The sequence below is a fragment of the Meleagris gallopavo genome, chromosome 8, assembly GCF_000146605.3.
Source record: "Meleagris gallopavo isolate NT-WF06-2002-E0010 breed Aviagen turkey brand Nicholas breeding stock chromosome 8, Turkey_5.1, whole genome shotgun sequence".
Classification (NCBI taxonomy): domain Eukaryota; kingdom Metazoa; phylum Chordata; class Aves; order Galliformes; family Phasianidae; genus Meleagris; species Meleagris gallopavo.
The window spans coordinates 34,035,148-34,040,411 of record NC_015018.2 but is presented as its reverse complement, the minus strand read 5'-3'; positions in this window follow the sequence as shown (position 1 = coordinate 34,040,411).

Here is a 5,264-nt window from a genome sequence, read left to right as displayed (position 1 = left end):
AAAAAAGATACTCTCTGATAGCTAAATCAGCCCCGACAGAAGAAACTCTTCTATTGTATTTGTCATGCTGTGATCCAGTAATTGCTCTCTGGCACTGTAGGGAAAGAACTTGAGCTCAACAAAAACTTCAGGCAGCTTCTCAGCACTGCGTGAGCGCTTCTGTACAAAGCATCGCTTTAGTAATGCCAAAACCATTGCTTAATGGAGGGTGTCTTGGTTGCTTTGCAGCCTGGTTGAGGAGGAACAAGAATTTCCCACTAAATTACATCAGTGCAGATTTGACAGTTGTTCTGCATAAGAGATGTTGTGTTATTTTCCCTCCCTGCATGGATCAGCTCCTGCCTGTGAATGTGAGCAATGCCAAGCATTCTTCCTGGCGGGCGTCACTGAGAGCTGGGGCTGTGAGCATAGCCATGCTAACAGGTTGTTACTGTTGGAAGGAAGGATGGTAATATTTGCTGTGCTATAAATTATAATTGAACTGCCTCTGCTTCCTCACTCCCTTTCCTTTTTGGCCTGCTTTAGTGCATTTTGTGTTTATTCCTCAGGAGTTTGATCAATTCTTATTGTCTTAATTGGGATTTTGCATGAGCAGTCTGAAGATACCGCCTTGTCTTTGCCGTGTCCTGTACCAGCACTCCTGCCTCTCTCCAGGCCCCTTTAAGAGATGGTGGCAGTGGGCTGAAGATGCTCTGGATGGAGCTAATAGCCTCTATGCCACCTGTAAGGATTTAATTATCTTGTTGCCTTACAGTCTACATATAACAAGCTTCCTTGTTTTCCTTAGTTGGTCTTTCTCAAGCTGATCACAGCTTTTCAGTATTTTAAATCTTTGCTTGTACAGGGAAGCTAAGCAGTGTTAGAGTTGTTATTGCACACAGCTCTTTCGGCTGTAAAAGTTGAATAACTTGGATGTTACTCAGGAGCAAGCCAGGGATGTCATCTCGCTTTGTGCATCAACTTGCTGTTCCACAAAACAGTGGTTGGCAGTAGCTAATATCGAGTTTGGAGATTATCTCCTATTTTGTTCTTTATGGCTCAATCTATATAGATTGGGAAAACGTCCTTAGCTTTGTTTTGCCTGCCCTCTTCCCCTCTTGGATAGCCTTTAGCATAGCACAGTGTGCCTTCCTGGCAGAACGGCAGCAATTTTGACCAGTGCCATAACCTTCACGTCTTGTCATGTCAGTCCACGTGGCCTCGTGCTTGGTAGTTGCCTTCTTTATCCAGCAGTGTGGCCTAATCTGCCTTTGCTGTGTGTTTTTCCTTCTGGACTTGAAGCATTCCTCAAAGTCTTGATGACATCTAAACAGTTCATGCTGTTGTTTGAGAGCCCAGTGCCCCACTCTCTCCAGGTACCCCTGGCAGCAGGTGGGCAAACGCCGCCCATTGGCCCCAATCACTGCTCTGCTGGGTGCTGGGTGCCCTTTGGCCAGCACTCACAGCAGCCATGATGCTCAGCTTCGTTCTTCAGACGTAAAGTCCTTCCTCTGGATCCTCCTTCCTGTCTTCTGTCAGTGGTTCCACTGGTGGAAGGAATGTTGGTGGTAATGGATAGTATTTCCTTGCAGTTCTACTTGGGGGTAGGTCACTTCCTCAGCCGTGGATCTTTGCACTTGTAGCAAAAAAAAAAAAAAGCTCTTGCAACAACTCTGTGTTTTTGCATCTGTTGGCATTCTTCTGCCTCATTTGGCTCATAGAAACAACTTTAAAGCAGGAAGAACATAAAGGGTGAAATGCCTGGCTGTGGACTCACTCTTTTTGAATGTATCTAGATTGTGACGGCTTGGATCAGAGCCACCCTTAATTTTGAGTTCGGAGTTCACATAGTATGTTCTGTGAAGATGTAAATCTGTTTCCGTGTTTCAGTTATCTTCAATCAAAGTAGAAGAATGCCAACAAGCCCTGAGTGTTGCTCCCTGGGCCTGTTGGCCTCACCTGCAGCCGGCTTCGGTGTCCTCAGAAGTCCTTTCCTACGTGCCCTCTCCATGCACAGCTGTCCTTGTTACCCGCATTGTGTGTGGGTTATTTGCATCAAATCCAGTCTTGCTGCAAATGTGATTCCTCTCGGTTCTCTTTGAGACTGTGACTCCCTCTGACAGAAGCTCTGTGCTGCCCGTTGCCCCCAGGCTGCACTTCCAGTCGCTCAGCATTGCAGAGGTGCTGCCCTGTCCCGGCAGAAGGAACTGAGAGTCTTGTTGCATTTCTGCAGTTTAAGCCAAATATTTGCAACCTTGTTCATGTAATGAACAACAAATAAACCTCTCTGTTGTCACTGGCTGTATTCTCCAATTTTGTTTCCTATTGGTGGGTTAGAAGAGCACACGGTGATCTCTCTCTTGCTCAGGTAAGGCTTTGTTTCGGGGGCAGTGGGTGCCACTTACCTGTGACATACCAGCCGTCTAGAGAGGAGCACCTTCCTGATATATTAATTTTCCAACTGCTTTTGATGGGAACTTATCATTTGGTTTGAGTGGAATTGCTCATAGAATGGAATCATAGAATCACAGAATGGCCTGGGTTGCAAAGGCCCACAGTGCTCATCCAGTCCCAACCCCCTGCTGTGTGCAGGTCACCAACCAGCAGCCCAGGTTGCCCAGAGCCACATCCAGCCTGGCCTTGAATGCCTGCAGGGATGGGGCATCCACAGCCTCCTTGGGCAACCTGTTCCAGTGCCTCACCACCCTCTGGTGAAAAACTTCCTCCTAATATCCAACCTAAACCTCCCCTGTCTCAGTTTTAAACCATTCCCCTTGTCCTGTCTCATCTCTGCTCTCAGATTGAAATAGAAAGGATGTCCATTTCACAGCTCTCAGAAGATGGATGTCAGACACAGAGGTGAATTACTCATCTCTGTGAGAGTGAGACTTCACTTCTGTGACACTGCTAAATGTCAGCCTCATTCCCACCCAGCTGCAGCTGCTTCATCCTGTGCAAACGCTATTAAGGCTCCAGAACACCTTCAGACATCTCTGGGTTTGCCCGGCCTCACCCAGGTTTTAATTGCAACTTGTGCATTTTCCAGTGGAGAAGGAAAGTTATAAAGCTGTCACAGGTGAGCCGTGAGTCACTGCTTCAGGCAGGCGTGGCTGCAACACTCTGAGTCTTCACTTTGAGACTGAGAAGTCATTACCAACAGCAGGGCATGTTCAGTGTGATAGAGGATTTATTCAACCTCAAAATATTTCCTCCTGCGTAAAGCTCATGTGGATGCTTCATGGGGCGGAGGTGAAGAGACAAGAAACACTTTTGTTTGAAGAAAATGATGTTTGAATTCTACTGTAAACACTTCAGTAAGAGGAACGCCTTTTTATTTGAGCACAGCGATATTCAGCCAAAAGCAGTACTTCAAGGACTGATACGTAATGATGAATGAAGGGAACAGCATTTTTTTCTTGCTGCAGCTTTTCTATATTAAGGCGAAGAAGACCAGAATGAAGACAATGGCTTTTTTTCCTTTTTCCTACGCTGATTGCTGGGGAGGATTTCCGGAGGGGCGAAAGACCAAAGGGCTGCATGGAGCGAGTTGGTGTCCGAATTACAAACAAGATCAAGGAGCCCTTCCACTTCCATTGATGTCTGCTGCAGGACGTGCGTGCTGTGGCAGCATGGTGTGGTCTGTCTGCTCTCCAGCCTTTGATTCGAGGAAAGAGTGAAGTGAAACTCATAAATGTTTGACCTTTTTATTATTTTTTTAAGAGAGCTGTGACTAGATGGAGTGTTGAAATCCTTTCATGGATAGACAAGCACGCTGCCTGCTCTTTGTCCAGTAGAGCGATGTTGAGGTTGGTTGGCTTCCAGACTAATCATCCTTTTAAGATGTTTGACAGTAAGAATTAAAACTATACTGAAACCAACGTAAGAATGTTTAAGCCTGGTGACGTAGTGGAACAAATGCGGTGTTGAAATAAATGAGGCTGATGGTGCTAGAGCCACGGCTGGTTGGAAGGCTCAGAAAGTGTGCTTGAAATGGCAGGAGATGGTGCAGACAGAACATATGTCGTCATACAGCCTCTGTCTGCTGCAATTTGAAGCGTCATCACAGGATCACAGAACGGCCTGGGTTGAAAAGGACCTCAATGCTCATCCAGTTCCAACCCCCTGCTACGTGCAGGCCGCCAACCAGCAGCCCAGGCTGCCCAGAGCCACATCCAGCCTGGCCTTATCAGAGCTGTGTGGGCCTCTCTGCTGGGAGCTGGGTGAGCACCCAGTGCTGCTGGCAGTGCAGGAGGTGGTTGCACGCCTGCAGAGATGCACGGTGCTCCCACCGGTGCTGGGGAGGATGGGGTGATGCCTGGGCGTGCTGGTGTGGTCCTTCAAAGTCCATACTGACCAAAATGTTATGAAATTTACACACGTTTGAGGTCCTCCAGAATGGTAAAATACATTTCTGTCAAAGAAGTGTAAAGAAACGCCATTGATTATTTATGATCGTTACTGTTTGATCTCTAAAACTTGGCAGGGAATTGATTTCCAAGCCCTTGGGCAGGTCCAGGGCTCTAACCACGGCTCAGTCTTCCTGCTCATACTGATCAGCTGAAGGAGGAACCCCTGCCTTCCGTCCTCCAGTGCTGAATGAAGCACTGCTGCTAAGCCTGGGTTTACCTTGGGAAGGAGCCAGAGCAAACAGCGGGCTGGAGAAAAGCAACTCGGGCATCATGCGTATTTCAATTAGTTAACTACCCTATATTCTTACCACAAGCTTATAAAAAGTTTACTGCCACTTCTCGATTGAAGTTTACTGATTGAGATGGAGTATTCTAGCTGTGCTGTTCTTCTCCTTGGTGGTGATGCTCCCAGCCGCACGTTTGTTCAAATGAATCACCATTTTGCTGCTGATGTCAATTCCAATAAGCGTTGCACAAGCTCATCCTTGTCCTCCTGCTTCCAGCACATCAGCAGCTGGTGTTGTCCTTGTTTTACTAATCCTGCGTATCAAAGCCTGATGTTACCTTATGTGTATAATAAATATCCGCTGTTGAACAGTTCCAGGGAAACCCCCAATCCCTCTCTTGAGTGCCGCAGTCCCAGGAGTGATCCCAGGCCCCACGTGGCAGTGTCTCTTCAGCCTCCCCACACCAAAAGAAGCAGTTACGAACCGAACAATTCCTCTGTCTCTTTCTGAGGTCACAGAGAAACTTGTTTCCATTTCAGATGGGGATGCACTGCCCCGAGCAGCACGCTGAGTCCTGGCTGCCAGGCCAGCCTTGCTCAGGGTTGCTCTGTTCTCAATCTGATATAAACCCCTCAGTTATTTGCCTTCC